At 29.7% G+C, this 19,971-nt stretch overlaps 1 protein-coding gene across 2 annotated transcripts in view; it reads right to left on the minus strand.

Moving 5' to 3' along the window:
• The window catches only part of LOC142327300 (uncharacterized), a 247,586-nt gene that overhangs the window by 58,729 nt on the left and 168,886 nt on the right, over nucleotides 1-19,971 (minus strand). Inside the window, exon 1 of one of the 2 annotated variants that reach the window (XM_075370217.1) lies at nucleotides 2,040-2,058. The exons of the other annotated variant lie outside the window; for it this stretch is intronic. The gene's annotated coding sequence lies outside the window, so the exon portion shown is untranslated. Of the gene's footprint in view, nucleotides 1-2,039; nucleotides 2,059-19,971 lie in introns of those variants that run through there. 2 annotated transcript variants of the gene reach the window in all.

The raw sequence follows: 19,971 nt of genomic DNA on the forward strand, positions 1-19,971 counted from the left end.
TTATTATTAATTTTTCTGAGAAGTAAAATAAATTTCATAAATTTAAGTAAACGCCTTTTTAATATCTTTGTTAATCGGAGCAGAACCTTCAGGTTTTTTTCAGTATAATCAATTACAATATAATAATAATAATTAATTTTTATTATCCAACATAAATAACAGCCTGCTGGTAAGATAGTTACGAAATATAACTTATTGACCAATTCAGATTAAACCTACGTTTGCCTATTCACAAAAAAAAGTAGATTTAGCTTATTGACTAGTGCTACAAGTTGGTTAATTCATTTACTATTATTTACAAATAAAATATTACTTTTAATATTACTTTTAGTGAAGATGTACATGTATTTTTTACAACCTAATTAAATCAGTTAATCCTCAACTTTAAATTACTTTTAATTAATATTCTCCAAATTTTTTCCGGCTCCTGCCAATCAATTTAATTTATCTTCAGGATAATACAATTTTCTTTTAAGTAAATAACACAGATTTTTGTGAAAGATGACTATCGTTTTCAAATTTAAAAACAGTTCGATACTGTTCTGTTTGAGAACAAAAAAGTAACCGATATAAAAATTATTTTAATTTTGTAGTGGCAAATTTAATAATATCAAAACATTTTGTTTAAACTGTTTAAAACGATCATTTTATTAGTACAATTTTTTTTTAGTATAAAATAAATTGACAGGCTTGGAATTATAACTAAAATTCCAAATATTATTATAAACTAAAATCACACGTATTTTGTTGATAGGAAAGATACGAACAACGATTATATTATAACTATATACCTGTTAAAATTATCTTTCACACAAAACTAGACATAACTATGTTGCAAAAAAAAAAAAATTAAATTAACAGTTGTAGTGTGCTTTCAGATTCTTTATTATATTCCTGATTAAAACTAAATAAAAGAAATAACTCTTGCGCAGTTCTTCGCAAGAAGACCGACTTTTCGTTTTCGACGCCCTCACTATTTCGCCATCAGAAACGCATTGATTTTCAAAGTACAACACTACAAGTGTCTACTTGAAGAGTCTTCTTCACACAGGCATCAAGTTAAAACTCACTCACCACTGTTACATAAACATAAACTCGTATCAAAATATACCAATAGATTCAACATAACCTTAGACAACAGTCTGTTGTCGACCTTTAATTGAGCGTAATTAAAAAACGATTCAACCAATCTTCATCAAGTTTTCACTCGCGCACCTTCAAATGCACTACTACAGCATATCTAAATTTTAATGAAAGTGATAAGTAGTTTTGGAGATTTTCCAGCCACAAGCCACAAATGATATACAGAAATAGTATTTTCGTACTTCTCATAGCTCAAAACGTAAAGAAAATGTTGTCTATTTTCGATCTTAAATTGAGCGTAACTCAAGAACGACTCAACCACTCTTCTTCAAATTTTCATATACACGACTTCAGATAGACTACTTCGTTATAACTAAATGTTAATGAAATTGATTTTGTAGTTTTAAATATTTTCAGGCCAAAAAAATGTATACATAGTTCTATGTATATATTATATACATATATAAAAGGAAACTACATTTTAAATGAATAGTATTTTCGTACCCATATCTAAAAACGTAAAGAAAATCCATTTTCAGCCCCCACTCCAACCACGTGACTGAAATTAATATCGTATTTTCTTCGAAAAGTCAGTAAAAAAAGATTAAAGATAATTCAAGGGAAAAAATGAGATATAAATCTTGTTATTAACAATTAAGATTTCAAATCCTATGAATAATAAACCTAATCAATTAATTGTTGTACACAGTAATTATTTTCATTAGTGTGTTTAATTATAAATTCACTGATTATGAGAGTTAAGACCTTTTTGACTTTTTTACCACATCTGTCAAGATTTTTAATACTAACCTTTCAACTTAAACATAAAATTAAATAAAATAAATTACTTTATTAAAAAATAAAAAAAGTTAATTAAATTATTTAAAATTAATTTAAATAATTTTTTTTTAAATAAATTAAATTTAAAATTAAAGACTTATTAAAAGTATATTTACCAATTATTTTACGGTATATTACTACCAAAAATAATACGAAGTTAAGTTCTTGTAAATTTTATCTCACCTGAAACAAACAAAAGATTACAAAAATTAAAATATTTTACCAAAAAAGAAGTTTAAATCCTTGAGTCAGGAATAATTGACAAGAATTTAAACTTCTTATTTTATATCAATATATAAATTCTTTATTCAATTTTTTATTTTGAGCTGATTTTGATAAAAGACTGCTTACCAGATTTTTTTTTCGTATTATGTACGGAGGAATAATTATTTGATGGGACAATAAGTTCTCATGAGAAGTTAAATGACTAGACGCAAATTTTCGTTATGAGAAAATGATGACCTGTAGCCCGCTAAAATGTGCAACTACTTATAAATAAATAAAAATTAATACATTTTTGTTTTAGGTGCATTTATACTACTATTCAGAATAAATTAAAGCTAAGTCTTTTTAGTACAGTTAAAATTTTCACGTAGTCTGTAGACAAAGCCTAAAAAGTTGAGGTAAAAATTACCTAAACTTTTATAATTTATTCGAATAAAACAAAATTAATTAACTGACATTACGTGTTAAATTGAGAAAAAAGTTTATTTTCACATTATTTTATTCATGGAACTATATAAAAGTAGAAATAAGGTAAATAAAATGCTAATAAAAAAGAAATTAAAGTAATAAATAAAAAAATCCCTTTCGGCACGCAGAAAGGCGGAGGTAGATTTCACCGGTGCTAAGTAGGAGATAAAACAATTTCCACCTTAAAGTTAAGAAAAACATCAAATTTATTCAATACGACAATGGTTGCATGTGAAAAAATGTTTCACGTGTTTAGCATACGCAAGCCCCATCTTACAATTCCAGCAACATTTTGGTCATCCCTTGCCGTAAGGGATGGTCATATCAAAAACTATTATATATAAAAGTTTTAATGTTTAGAGGACTAACGACCACCTTAAACCGATTCGATACTGTGCCGATCAAGTGAGGTATGATTTTTTGTTGTCTTCAAAACCCCATATTTTCTATTCCCTGGGCGAATGATTAATGATATAAAAAATTGTACTTATATAAGTTTTCGGACCTCATACAAAGAATAGTAGGAGCTTTAAATGAATTCGATATTTTACTTAATAAGAAAGTTATAGCGATATTTTGTCTTTTCGAAAAAGCCAACCCATTTCCATCTCCCTGGTCCGATTTTGGCCGTTAACGAACTCGATCGAGATTTTGGGTCGAGTTATTTTTAGGGAACAATTTGAAAGTGATTGATGCAAAATTACGGCAGTAATCTTGTTCACAAGAATGTGAAAATATATATATAAACATTTGAGCTGACGGTGATTTTGGGATCTGGGGGATGTGAAACGCGAAGATATGTCGAAATTTTCTGGAAGTCGAATCATGGTACCCATTACAATAGGTAGCTTTCTTATAAAATCTACCTAATTGACAATCGGTGGTGTAAAATTATAGATACGACTTATAGATATATAACGAGAATGGCTTACACGCGGCTCCAATTCATCCATGGGTCATCAAAATCCGTTTTGTAAGGCTTAGAAGCACATAAAGTAATGAGGTCTCAAGAAATTAAAAAGCTCACAGTTAAAAAGAATTACGTATTTTTTTTTGTGTTGTAATCATGAACTATTTCAGATATTATCTCATAATTTTGAAGACGGTATAATTGCTAACCGAATTCCTTCCTGTTTCTATAGAAAACGAACATTTTAACTGCAGAGTATCCCCTAAGTTTCGGTAGATGGAAAAATAAAAATTTTTTTTTATGAAAACCACTTTTATTTATATAATATGCTCTACATAACAACCGTTGTTTTGAAAAAAATTTCGATGCGTGTCCTTTAATTGCTGAGGAACATGTAACACCATAAGTTTCTATAAGTAGGAAAAATAAACTTTTTTTTGGTCATGATGTATCAGGAAAGGATTCAAAACATAAATCATCTGAAGGAGCGTATCACCAACGCCATTACAAGCATACTCCAGCTGCACATATGGCTAAACATCCCCTGACCGCGACGGTAGACGCAAGTAATCATAAAGTGCGAGCGAAGCCGCGATGGAAATGCTATTTATATATTATAATGCTAATATATTATTATAATGCTATATATATATATTTACATATATATATATATATATATTCCGAACTGATTATTGATTTAAATACTATCGATTAACACTTTCGATCGTAAGTTTAGGTTTTAGGTGATTTTACTGAATTTTTATCTCTAACCAAAAAATTCGGGATACTTTTATTTTAGAGAATAGGATATATCACATTAAAGTAATTAACATGGAATTTTTTTTTGTTTAACTCTTTCTGCGGTTTTAATGTAGTTAAAAAATCTGTGAAAACTTGTGTAATAATGAAGTGGAGACTGTATAAACGGTTCACTGTGTAATATAAATACATTTGTTTTTAATAAATATGTGTTTCTTGAATTCTAGTTAATAATTGATTCGAACGATATTCCAGGAGTCTTCTGATATATAGTACAGATTTTTTTGATTCAATCTTGGTTCTTAAGTAGTTAAGTCTTTAGTAAGTATATATATGTAGCTAGTAATATTCATAAAATACTGGACGGGAACCGTTAATTACAATCGAATGGATTACGGCCGAATATTAACTGGAATATCTCTTCGGTACTAGAAGGGTTAAAAACAACCCTCATGGAAATAACGTGTATTAAATAAAAAAACATCGAATAATTACCCGTATATTATACCATTACACACTTCTGGGTTAGTCGGAGGAACACCGGTTAATTGACCGTTTCATTTATAAAATGGGTCATTAAAATAGAAGATTTTTTAAATGAATTTAAAAATCAAATCGGTTAAAATTTTCATTGTATATTAACAGGACGTTGGAAAATAATAATACAAATTTACATTACTGCAACAACAATAATTCAATTATAACTTATAATAAACGTTGAGTGTACAACAACTACCTAGCAACAACAATTTTGATTCAATTTGTTTTGTTTGTGGATAAATTTATCTATTTACAATGACAGACGAATAATAGGACAATTTCACGGGTACAACAAATGACCACGTCGACTATATCTAAAAAGATCGATTATAGTACAATATACAATGCTTATTGTTTCCCGCGTGTTCGTAGCGCGAGCCTTAATGCAAGTTGTTTATTCCTCGGACGTAAGTGTGTTTTTGTAGCGATGAAGATGATGATGATGATGTCGCAGACGGAAGTTTAAAAAAGATTGTTCCAGTTCTATACCTTCTGAATTTCATCTTTTCAAAGATAATTACACAACAGTAAATGTTCCGGTCCTTGGACTCGCCTCGACTTCCACAACAGCTTCTACTTGAAAAATGCAAATTAGTCTAAGTGCATTAATTTTGTACTGATTTGCAAACCATTCTTGTCTTGTCTAGTCTAGATATTTCTTCCTTTTCTTTTTTTAACCTAGATTATACAGTTGCTTTTACTGTTTCGTATATGTAAACAATATATACAATTCGTCATTAATAAAAAAAAGGGGGAAAAAATTAAATTTAAAAAAAAACCATAAGAAAAATCGTTTTCCAATTAGTTATTTAATTATAACCATTTATGCACTAATATGTACTTTTTGTTATAAATAAACAATTTTTAACTTTTTATTTATAATTTTCGTTTTTATAGAATTTTTGACTATTTGTTATTTATGAATAAATTATTATGTATTAATTTTTCTTTTATTAATTTTAGAATCTTTTTTATTTGATCATTCTTAAGCCCGCTGCATCTACTGACGATAACTGTTTACCGATTTGAGATGCGTATTTAATTTTAGTTACGTATTAATTTGTTTTTAAATAGCTTAGAAGCGACTGTTTAATTATGAATATTATTTGCTAATATTTATAACATTAAGTAAAATCTAATGGTTAACATTATTAAAAGATACAAAAGGTTAACAATTTTTTATGTAATTAAAACAATAATTATGTTCTGTAGTAATTATATTTTGCGTACTTTTTTCATTAATATGTATCTTAAATGTTAAAAAAACTATTTTAATAATAGCTGAGTAATTGATGTCTTTAATATTTTAAATATCTAATTAAAAATTACTAACGTTTTCGAACAAACAGATTATTATTTAACGATTTCTACTTTAATAAATACGACAAGCGTTGTTATAATTTCTTATTTATTTTAAGGAATACTTTTTTTTTGAAGAAAACGATTTTTTTTTTTATAGCAGCAATAATAACTAAAATAGAATATTTATCAAGTACTATTGCCTGAAAAAAACAAGGAATTAAATTTTGTATCGTTTCAAACCGAGTAATATTTTAATAAAATTATGAAATAAATCCTTAAGTAAATAAATAAAAAAAGACTTCTCAAAATATATTACACAAAACTAATATCATTCGTAACCACATAACCAGTAATGAAGAAAATATATTCAAGAACCCTTCTGTAGTGCAATGCACGGATTAGATTTGCAAAGAAGTCTAATGAAAGAAAACGTCTAATTGCACGGAGATGACTATATGTAGGAACTGTAAAAGGACTCCCACTAACAAGAAAATTTTAAAAGCTAACGAATGTGAAAAATAAATTATAACTTAACGTAGTATAGAGTTGTAAAACAAAAATAAATTACCTATACAAGGGATGTGCGAAAAAACGCAATAGAAATTGAATTGAAAGAAAAAAATCTGACTTCAAATATTTCAAAAATTTTCAATTTCGGCGACATCATTACCCAAAACATCGTCAGTTGTTTGTGTTAGTTAAAAACTACGATGGAATACCACATAACATACAAGAATATATAACGTAATCAAAAAAGTTTTAATTTAAAGTATGATAGAATATTTTTATCTAAAGGTTCTTTTGCAATCTACAAACAAAATACTTCATCATTATCTCTTACCCTATTTTTTTAATCTCTTTAAAAATTATAGAAGATTGCTAGAATTTATTAATAAACAACGTTATTTGGCCAGGCTTAAGTGTAAAATGTTATTAACTTGAAAAACTTTCTCTTAAGTGATAAGTTAAAAGTGATGTAAAATTCTGAAGTATTCTCCTTTAAAAAACCATGACCGCATAGTAAAGCAAAAGAAAGAATACACACACACACACACACACACACACACACACACACACACACACACACACACACACACACACACACACACACACACACACACACACACACACACACACACACACACACACACACACACACACACACACACACACACACCTGTACTCATCAATGCCCAACAAAAACTACTGAAGATAAATTGATGAAAATTTGTATACAATTTCTTCTTACGATGTAAGTGCACACTAAGAAAGGATTTTCTGAGATTTCAAGTTTAAAGGGTTAAAATGGAGTAACAATGAAATTTATTATTATTTTTAATTTCTCGGTAAAAAATGAAGATATCAACTTGATTCTTGGAGTGTGTAATCTTCATGTGAATATCTAAAGAATAATTTCAAGATTATTTGAAATTACGAATTTAAAGGAGTAAAATGGATTTACAATTTTTTTTAAACCCGGTTATTTTTTGAATTTCTCGGTAAAAAATGAAGATATCAACTTGAATTTTTCATGTGTGTAATCTTCATCTGAATATTTGAAAACCATTTTTTAGGTTTTTTGAAATTCGACCTTGAAAGTGATGAAGAAAATTAAAAAAGATTTTAACAATGATTGCAAATTTTCCCCAATTCCGACTATAATAAAACGAGATATTCATTAGATTGGGGCTTGCAACAGATAAATATCTAAAAACCATTTTCGGGGTGTTTTGAATTTCGATTTTTTAATGGGTGCGATGGTGTACAGCACCATCGCTACAGCTCAACCAACACAGCCGTTGCGACGCGAGTGGCTGTACCTGCCACCAGTTAACTGACTAAAACACGTAAAATAAAAAAAGGAAATTTACCGTGACGGGAAACGCGAGTAACCATATAGTGCGGGTAAAGTCGCGTTAGGAATACTAGTATACACATAAAATATTAGAATAAACTATAAAGGAAATCTTGGAAACAAAATAAGATTTAAAAAAATTCATTTCTTGAAAAATCGTAAAAAAGAGAATAAAATCAATGATTAACAAAAAAGTACTATTAATTGTAAGAAAGTAGATTGTTTATAATGGTAATTGAGGTTTGTCTTAAAAAATAAAAAAAAATGCACAAACAATTATATATATTTAAACTGAGGCGGGAGCGTAAAAATTCCCGACCGAAATGATTAAAGAATATTACAAATAATCTAAAAGCCACTTTTAATAACTTTGAAAATATTTAAACAGTTTGTCTTTTGTATCTAACATACCGCCAATATTGCTTCGTAACGCCATAAAACGTACAGAGACAAGACGTGCCGAACCGGTTGGTACATTGTATTATCCATGGATGGAGGGTATAATGATTCATTACTAGATTAGATGAGAAACCTACGTATATATATGTATTTAATACCACGTATTTTACTACGTATTTAATACCAAAAGGGCGAAGTGTAGTTTTTTAAATTTATAATTTGTTTTCTCTCGTGTAGACGATTTCCATTGTAATACAGTTAGTAACTTTAATATTAACACTACTCACAACAAGGTTGCTCACTCGATCGGCCAAATTGTCTTCAACCGACCTTTCACGAAACGTAATCAGAATGGATATAGATTACATACTCCGCGAAGGTTGGCCGTTTGTAACCTCCTTTTTAACTCGATCATCACCTGGAATTTGTTTTTGGCTAAGAATCAAGTAGAAACTAACACGTGTAATGCACTTTTAGAAAACAAATAAAATTTATAAATAACTGAAATGATACAATGTGAAGAATGTAAAATACAAGCGCCTGAAGTGTACTTAACTGAAATACAATGCACAAAAATAATTACGGTACAACTTTCTGTGAAGAGATGTAAGGTCATAAGCAGACCCGTAGCACATGAATGCATGTGGCTTTGGTAAAGCTACGACACAGCCGTAAATGGGAAATATTACGTAGTAGTTTAGTGTCGTTCTAATCAAATTTTTATAATTTTTAAAAGAAGGAAATTAATGGAACAGTCATTTTAGATGAAGAAAAACTACATTAAAAATCCATCAGACCATCAAGCTATTTCTATAATTTAAGAAAAAAAATTGAAAATAATAATAATAATATTAATCTTTATTCCAAAAAATATAAATAGATTACAAGTGAAGATAAAATTATTTACAGTTATAAATTCTTAAAATACAATCAAACAATAATATAAACTAGAAGTAAAATAATAAAAGTAAAAATTTATTATATAATCTTGTGGAAATAAGTACCCCCTACAGTAACCCACCGAGTTGGTCTAATGGTGAACTCGTCTTCGCAAATCAGCTGATTTTGAAGTCAACAGTTCTAAGGTTCAAATCCTAGTAAAGGCAGTTACTTTTATACGGATTTGAATACTAGATCGTGGATACCGGTGTTCTTTGGTGGTTGGGTTTCAATTAACCACACATCTCAGGAACGGTCGAACTGAGACTGTACAAGACTACACTTCATTTACACTCATACATATCATCCTCATTCATCTTCTGAAGTACTTCTGACGGTGGTTCCGGAGGCTAAACAGGAAAAAAGGTACCCCTTATTGGAGGTTACCATCCATTATTTTTCTATAGGTAAAATAATTAACTCTAATCATTTATTGAAAAACGGTCAAGGATTTCCAAGTGGATTACAAAATTAATTACACGGTACAAGTCGTGCAGTCTAAAATTTCAAATTAGTGACAAAATCATGTTTAAACACAAGGGTTAAATATGGAATAACGTGGTTTTAACCTATTGAAAGAATAAATTTATGCCAAAACCCTATCGAATATAAAAATATGAACTGAATATAGTTATTTTAAATAACATTACATAAAATAGAATTGTGTCCATTTAATTATTTAAATATGTCTAAATGATATTCAAAAGAGTATTTTTTTTTTAACCATCTAAAATCTGTTTAATTGTATTATATTTCGAAGCCTAAATGGATTTAGAGATTTCTTTTCTGAAAAAAAAATCATATCATAAATAACAAAATCCAGAAAATTTATACCGGAAAAGTTGTTTAAAGTAAAAAAAACTCATTAAAATTTATTTTTTATGCTAACAATTTAAAAAAAAATTTAAATTGGAATTTTTTTTCATAGGTACATTAATTCTGAATCCTTATAACAAAATTAACGTAAACTAAGCAAAAATTACGTGATTAAATAAATCTTTAAACAATAATTATAGAATACAAAAAATATTTTTTTTTTTAATTTTACGATAACTTATGATGAGACCATATTAGCAATGAAAAGTTTCATTAAACAAATAATTTAAGTTGCTTATATTCAAAAAATTAGGCGAAATAGGATTATTGAAAGAATCTAGTTACTAAAAAGAAAATAATCCAACATTTTGTAATAAAATTAAAAAAAAAAATAAGTACTTTACAGAAAAATTTTTAAAATTATAAGAGAATTTTATTAGTTACACAGTATTTCTCTATTTAATAAAGCATATCCTATTATATTACTATCTTTAAATTAAAAAAAAAGATATAATACACACACACACACACACACACACACACACACACACACACACACACACACACACACACACACACACATATATATATATATATATATATATATATACATACATATATTCGTATAAAAGAAAAATGATTCATTTGCGAAATGGATCTGTAAATTTAAAAAAATCGAATTCCACATATTTACTCACAAATTATATATATATATATATATTTTACTAGCATCCCCGTCCCGACTTTGCCCGCGCTATATGGTTACATATTATTAATTGTGTGTCGACCAATATTTTGCTGTTTTAGATACATATGAGCCACATCGGATCATAAATACAATATTTCGAAATATCTCGGCGCCAGCGCCACCTAGCGGGTCCAAACTAATTCAGAAACCTTTGCGGGCGTGCGCACAACTGACCGAAATTTCATCGCAATTGAATTAATGGTATAGGAACGTATACGGGACATAAACATTCATTTTTGTATGTAAAGAAGATATATATATACTTTTTTTTTTAGCAGTGTCTAATTTCAACATTCCACAGCCTTCAAAACACATAGTTATAATAGTTTACTATTATCAAGTTTTTAAAATTAACAACGCAATATATTTTTATTTATTGATAAATTGATATCATATTTCTAAACAAAACTTTAATTCTAAGTAATATACATGTTTTATTGCTGATTTAATTGGTATTGGAATAAAAAAATATAATAATAATAAAGTGTAATTATGAATTAGCCTATATAATGAACTAACTGTTTTACGGTTTTGAATATTAAGTTTAATTTTATTCTTCCAGTTGCATTTTTTTTGTATATTACAAATTTTAGTAGCACTCATCAACATAATTGTGGTAACGGCTGTTGTTTATTATTACTTTCTAAAATTATTTAAATAAGTATAACATGTACAGGAAAATACAATTAATATCTCACGAATTTTGTTGGTAAAAAAATGGATTAATTCCATAAGACTAAATATTAAAAAAAAAAAAAAAAAAAAAAAAAAAAAAACATTGATTAATTTGATAAATTAATGCATAAAACTAAAAGAAATATCCGGTATTAAAAACGTCGTGTAAAAATCGTGAAGTCTTTTAATCTTTCTTTCCTTTCTTTAAACTCGTCGACATTTTGAACATTAGGAAAATAAAAATACACTACCAACTAAATAATCCTTAATCTGTCTCCGGACTCAAGATTTATTTTGCAGTCGTCGCCGAACAAATGACGGTATCAGCTAAACGTTTTACTTCGGATTAAACATACGTTGAGCAATCAAACAAGACATAAACAACAAAACAGAGCATAAAAAACTTTTAACAGAGATTACGTTAACAAATTAAATGAAAAGAGATCAAATTTTTTATCAATTCGGGGCTGAAAAGAGATGCCATCAAACACAAAATTAAATAAACGAAGATAAGTGAACACTAGAAAAAAGTTAAATTAAGAAATCATGGGAAATAACACGTATATACAGTAAGTATGCAATGAAATATAACCACACACACACACACACACACACACCCACACACACACACACACACACACACACACACACACACACACACAAACACAAACACACACACACACACACCGTGTATTTCAAAATGAATATCGGGGTTTTAAAGTTACGTAATATTTATTAAATTTTACTTTCATTGACAAATTATACATGAAATGAAAGAAAAACTCAAACAGTTTTTCCTATGTGTTCATTGTGAGCACCATTCGTTACACAGCCCACATCCAGCCGACATGAGGGTTCCAAATCAGTTGATTTGGAAGTCGAGAGTTCCAGCGTTCAAGTCCTGCTAAAGCCTGTTATTTTTACACGGATTTGAATACTAGATCGTGGATACCGGTGTTCTTTGGTGGTTGGGTTTCAATTAACCACACATCTCAGGAATGGTCGAACTGAGAATGTACAAGACTACACTTCATTTATACTCATACATATCATCCTCATTCATTCTCTGAAGAATTATCTAAACGGTAGTTAGAAGTTCTTCCTTGTATGAAGTACTGGGATCGCGAAAAATCCTGAATCCATTAGTCGAAACGAATAAGGAATAGGACTCAAAAACGATTAGTCGTAGGATGTTGAAATTTTGGATTTAGGACGTTGTATCATCTAGTTGTGAACCTTCCCTTTTGATTGCTATCGACTGAACCAAAAGTGTTAAAAAAAGCCCAAAATACCAAATATTTGAATTTTGGACTTTTTGTTCTGTAGTAATAAGCCTTCATTGAGAGCTTTTCAACGATACTGCATAAATAGTACATATTTTCATTGGTTCCAGAGTTATAGCGAAATAAAATGTTAATTAATAAAGTATTTGGATATTATAAGAGGAAGGCAGATCGGTTCGAATCAGACTTTTTTTTTTAATTTAAATATATTGATTTATAATTATTAACCTCTGTAAAAAAAGTTTTACAATAAATAATAATTCAATAATAACAATAAAAAAAAAAATCACAACTTATTAATGAAATAAACATTTTATGTACTTTTAAAAATGTGTATATGAAATTTAATAGGGGTACAAGCAAGTCATGTGGTGTCAACACCATATTTTTTAATTTTAATCATTAAATTCATAATAAATAGAACTTAGCTGAAGTTTCAAAACTGGGAGGAGTTAAATAATCTATCATGAGCTATTACGTTATTTTTCAAAATACCCACTGGATTCACATCTCATAAAATATGATAGAGCATTTGTTCATGATTGGTTCGTATTATGACCGATTAAAATTTGTTTTTAATTGGCTTAGTAAACCATGAAGAATTTTTTTGAATTTTTATCTGCAATTTGCGCGATTAGACGATGTATTGCCGAGCAAGCAAAAAAATATTAAATTAGAAATAAAAAAATAAATACATAATACAGAGAGCGGCAGAAATAACTCCCGAATTTGCCACCGTCGTAGCTCAGCGCTAGTGGTAGTAGGCGGGTCCGGACTGTTTCCATGGTCTGGTGTTGCAATTTTCAGTCGCTAACATGGCGTGGAGCGGTGAATATCGTCTGTTCGTCATCGAAACTTATTTTAAAAATGGTGATTCTGTAATCAGTACGCAGCGATTATTTCGTACACACTTCGGGATAAGTCGACACGGTGCAATCCCTGACAGGAAAACCATTCTAACACGGGTTAGAAATTTTAGAGTTACGAGTTCGGCTATGAAAAAACCACCGCCAGGTAGACCTAGCAGCGTTCGAACGCCACAGAACGTTCAACTACTCCAGCAAGCAGTTACACGATCTCCAAGGCGTCCAGCCCGTAGGCACGCTGCCACCTTGGGAATATCTGATCGAACAGCGAGAAGCATTTTACACCAAGACCTGCACTTCCACCCGTATAAAATAATGGTTGTGCAGGAACTTAGTGAACGTGATCGGGCCAGTCGTATTGCATCTTGTCACGCTATCCTTTAAATGTTCCAAACAATGCAGTCGTACTCTCATCTGACGAAGCACATTTTCATTTATCAGGTTATATCAATAAGCAAAATTTTCGTTATCGGGCAGAAAATAATCCTAGACAACTGCATGAGCGACCTCTCCATAGCCAACATGTTGCAGTTTGGTGTGCTGTAGCAGACTTTGGAATCATAGGCCCGTATTTTTTTGAGGAGGAAGGGCGAACAGTTACAGTTACGTCTCAACGTTATGTACACATGCTAAACAACTTCCTGAAGCCGAAACCGAATGAAATTGGAAATCGTGTTGTATGGTATCAACAGGATGGTGCAACCGCTCACAGAGCAAGACAATCTATGGAAGTCCTAAGACAAATGTTTTCAGCACGTTTAATCTCACTGCGAGGTAACATGCCGTGGCCAGCTCGTTCACCTGATCTTGCTGCTTGTGACTTCTTTCTATGGGGCTACTTAAAGAGTAAAGTCTACAAAAACAAACCGAGGACAACCGACGAACTCAAAGCTGCTATCCGACACGAAATCGCGGAAATTCCACAAGAGATGTCGACGAGAGTAATGCACAATTTCCGAGTGAGGCTTCAGTCGTGTATAGACAATGACGGTCGCCATTTAAATGATATTATTTATAAGTAACTAAATCTTTAATCATTTAGATATACAATAAATGGCAATGATAATTCTTCTTATGGTATAATAAAAGTTTGACTAAAATCTATTACGTATTTTTTTATTAGCCCTTCAAACTGGGGAGTTATTTCTGCCGCTCACTGTATTAAGAAAATTATTACGTAGAATTTGCCTCTTCTTTTTTTTATTAATATTATATAAGATAAAAACTACAAAGCAATAAAAATTATTATAGAAAATAAGGTAATTAATATTTTTTTAAATTAAAACCAAATAATTGAATTTCTTACAAAACAAAAATTTTAATGTTATTCAAAATTCTATTATTTAAAAGTAGTCAAAGGTATATGTAATAGTAGTAGTATATATATATATGTGTGTGTGTGTGTGTGTGTGTGTGTGTGTGTGTGTGTGTGTGTGTGTGTGTGTTTTAAAAATGTAATTCTTTTGCTAGTAATAAAAATTATTGCTACATATTTAAAAAACGGAAAAAAGTAGAAAGTGAATACAATGAAGAAAAAAACAATAAAAGTAATAATTCCTTTTATAATAATATTCTATGCTGATCTAATATTCCGCTATCTTGATTTACTCATCACAATGGTATATGTGTGAATATATATATATTAGTAAAACTAAAAAACAATGGGTTAAGTTGAAGATGTATTTTTTTGCACTATTTATTATACAAAAATAATAGTTGTAACTCCTGAAGCAAAACGCTGTGAAAGACAACATGAAGGAGTTTTTTAACCTCAGTTTAGTCATGCCGATACGCATTTAAAATATTTTATGCTTCACTCTTTTAGTATAAAAAAAATTCACCAAATATTTAATTGGAGAATAACAGGATATAGACGTATAAATGAAACGTATTGATCCAATTTACGCTAAATATTCCTAAAACAAAAACCACAATAATTTATGGGTCTTATAATTTATCAAGACCAAGTTTTGTATATGGTGTAATGAAAGCTTAAAAAACGATAAATTGGGCGATCTTTTATCTTTCTCTTACTCTCCTGATAATTGATAAATATTAAATTAATAATTTTCAGTAGGGTCAATTACAGACTAAAAATAATGGGGACCATTCTACAAAGAACAGGAGGGCCATAAATTACATCGGTCTTCTTATTAGGAAGAAGGGAAAAGGGTAATTTTATATATATATATATAAATAATCAAAACATATTCGTTCATCAATGTACACGAGTTTTATACTACAGTATTTTTGCGTATTTCTTTTTTTACGTGACATTCTAATGATTAAACACTAAAAGATAAAACTTATTTTTTATTAAATAATCAACAGCGCTTATTTTGAAAACCTAAAACACTGTAATAAATGTTTGCATGTTAATTACTTTGAAATCACGGAGTTGTTAGAACTTCGTCGGTAAGAGGCACGAAGTCAACGAACTACGTTTACAGTTCTAAACATGACCTAACCTAACAGTGATATAAAAATGGAAAAAAATAAATAAATAAGCGTGAAAACATTATATTTCAATTCAATTAAATTTGTAATAAAGAATACTTTAAAAAAATACCTCGAATTTTGTTAGACAACATTTTTTTTCCATTTGATGAACCGCGGGACTCGAATATGTCATTTTATTCATTTTTTTAATGTATCTTTACGAATCGTTCCGCTAGTACTTGATAGTAATAGGTAGCGTACAAAAACTTGATATTGTATTTGAAATAAAATTTAAACGAAAATATACTACAGCTTGTTTTAATAGTAAATGCTCTTATGTAAGTGAAAGTACTGAAGATGAAAGAATTTTTTTAAATTCCCATCACTTTAAAAAAAAAATTAAAAGTATTACTTTACAAGAGATTATAACAGAAGTAAATTCGATTGGTAAAATCGAATTTAACGATAAAAATCGAGGGTTACACTTAGAAAGTCATAAGTACAATATTATACCACGGATCTTCGATTCGTAAAGGTCATTATACTAGTTTTATTATTAAAAAAAGAAACATGTAGTATGAAGTGAATAATATGACGATCAACAAAAAAAAAATTGGCCGTGAAATTCAATTTGTTTGTTCTAGAAGGATATACATTGTAATAATAAATCAATAAAATAAATGTTTACCACGAAGAAAGGGAGAAACACTTTCAGGACATGTTCTGCTGATGAAAATAATGAAAAAAGTTCATATAAACATAGGTCAGGACAAGCTTTGATTTCGAGTTACGGCTAGCGAAATATTTCGCCCGGATTTTAGTTCTTCTAATAAAAAAAAGCCTAGTGTAATTTTTGGACCAAAATTAAGGAGTAATTTTGGTGGTTTCATATGTAATTTGAGCTGGGAAATAAGATAAGATAGGTCCCAGAACTGTAACTTCAATAGTTTTTAAGATATCCGACGTAAAACAAAATTTCGGTGTCGAAAAACAAGTTTTTTTTATGTCTGCAGTACAATAGCTTTGTTAAATGCGAAAGATTAATTAATTTTTCTTTAGTAGCTAGAAATCACTTGAATCCTAATTTCTTAAACTGGATTGGACGTGGTGAACCGATTGGATACCACGATCACCTCACTTAACGCCACTAAATTATTTCATTAAGGGTCATATGAAAACTATAAAATACACGAAAAAAGTTAATACTAAAGAAGAGTCACTCATTAAAATACGAAATGCTACTGAATTTATACGAAATGATGCTGAGATGATAGGAAATATTTTACACCGGACAGAATGCTGTGTACCTTGTGAAGGAGGGAATTTCGAACAATTATTTAACTGAGGTTTGTTATTCTGTTACCATTTATCATTTCATATATTTTATGTTTTTTGTTACATTAAGAATAATGTTTTATTACGAAAATAAAGAATAATACGATTTTGTACCAATTTTTCATCTGTTTTGCTTCAATACAAACCGATTTTTGAAAATTATGAATTATAATTTTATTGGATTTATATATATATTAATTTTCCCAGAATTAAATTCTCTCTACGAGTTTTATTAAATCATCCGCATTTATTAATCATTTAACAAAGCTACTGTATTACAAACTTGGACATTCAAGATGTCCGGACGAGGCCTACAGCAAAGGCAAAAAGCTGAGTTATTTAATCACCGATGCAAATGTCTACCGAGGCATTTTCATCGGTGGCATCCCAACGAGGCCAGGCTTATTACTATGAGAAAAGTTGAAGGGCGATAGACGACTCCCGTTAAAGCCCACCATGCAAGGAACGTGAGCGGCGGGGGGGGGGGGGGGGAATGTGGCGACCGAAATGTCACTAGGCGGGTGTCTTCCCCTTCAGGGTTGGGATGTATTACAAACCTAAAGAAAAACTTGTTTTTGACAACGAATTTTGTGTTTTACGTCGGATATTTTAAAAACTATTGGCGTTACACTTTTCGGACCTATTTTATCCTATTTTCAAGTTCAAATTACATTAGAAATCACCAACTTTACTTCTTAATTTGAGTCCCAAAAATTACAGTAGGGCCTTCTTTTTATTATAAGAGAAGCGTTTCCCGACCTATGTTTATGTGAATTTTTTCCATATTTTCACCAGTAGAAAATGTCCTGAAAATTTCTTCGTGGGTCACCTTATATAATTAATTAATTTATAATCACTAATTTTTAATTAATCTTAAATTTATTTATAAACATTTCATCCTTGTAATTTATTTTTTAAATCAAACATATAAAAATAAATAGATTGATAATAAATAGTATGGAGAAACCTTTTTTTTTATGTACATAACGGTTATGAAAGAACGTTGCTTGCTATAACTACGGTTGTTTTAGTTAGTGTTCTATTATAGAAATAGATGAATTTTACAACGTAATGTAACCCAGATTACATTTGCTTCATCACGGTCTCCCATCCTTCTTCTTTGTAATCTTCTTTTTCGTATTCCGAAATGTTTTACTTCATAAAATAGAACACTATTACTGTTTTATTTCTGTTTTTGTTTGTAATACTTCCCTCCCTTCTCCATAATAATAAAAATAATTCAAAAATCTTTCATGATCAAAACTAACCGTTACCTGGTTATTTTACATGACTATTATTTTGAACAGGTACATATTTAAGTTTAACTAACTTTAACCGGTATTTCTAGCGGAACTTATTGTGTAATATTGTTGTATCTAATCAAATAATTGCTTTGACTTATCATATATTAAAAAAAAATATCTTTTTATATTTTAGTCGCTTTAATTTTTATGAAGTAGATTTTGTAAGTACTATACTTTTATTCATTTTATTTTGGTAGGTTTTAATTAAAATTGCTAATCGTTCGTCACGCCTCTCCATCCATTCTCTTCTTAGTTGTTTTACTAAATGTTTTATTTTTTAAAACAGAACCATTATAACTGTTTGTTAGCATTTTATATATTGTTATGTGTTTAGTATTTAACAAGGTTAGCATCTTTTTTAAATGCCAATAAATAGTTTTTTCAGAGTTCTAATAGGGTTCTTCTAAGGTTTTTTTTTCAGTATAATTGTCCAAGGGAAACATCTTTTAGTTGCTTCCCTTAGAAACTGAATTGTGGCTTCAGAAGTACAACATGTATCTCAACCTTGATGAAATAACAATTGAGGTTTATTTTCCACAAAAAGCCGTATAACATTTTCCAGCATATTCCGTAATCGCAGACCAGTGATCGTGACTGCATCTTCGAAAATAAAAGTTCAATAATTTCTGCTTAAGTACCGCTGCACCCAACTGTATACTTAACAGAATGCAATCCACGATGGTGTAAAGGCAGTAACTTTTACACACATTTGAATAGTAGATCGTGGATACCGGTGTTCTTTGGTGGTTGGGTTTCAATTAACCACATATCTCAGGAATGATCGAACTGAGACTGTACTAGACTACACTTCATTTAAACTAATGCATATCATCCTCCGAAGTAATACCTGAACGGTACTTCCCGGAGGCTAAAGAGAAAAAAAATGTATGTTATTATGCCGGCCTCCGTGGCGCGAGTGGTAGCGTCTCAGCCTTTCATCCGGATGTCCCGGAATTCCGGTCAGGCATGGCATTTTCACACACACTACAAATCATTCTCTGAAGCAATACCTAACGGTGGTTTCGGAGGTTAAGAATAAAAAAAAAAGTCATGTTATTGTAACCGGTTGGTCTAGCGGTGAACGCATCTTCCCAAATCAGCTGATTTGGCAGTTGAGAGTTCCAGCGTTCAAGTCCCAGTAAAGTCAGTTATTTTTATACGGATTTAAATACTAGATCGTGGATA

This window comes from Lycorma delicatula, chromosome 7 (genome assembly GCF_047948215.1).
Source record: "Lycorma delicatula isolate Av1 chromosome 7, ASM4794821v1, whole genome shotgun sequence".
NCBI classification, from domain to species: domain Eukaryota; kingdom Metazoa; phylum Arthropoda; class Insecta; order Hemiptera; family Fulgoridae; genus Lycorma; species Lycorma delicatula.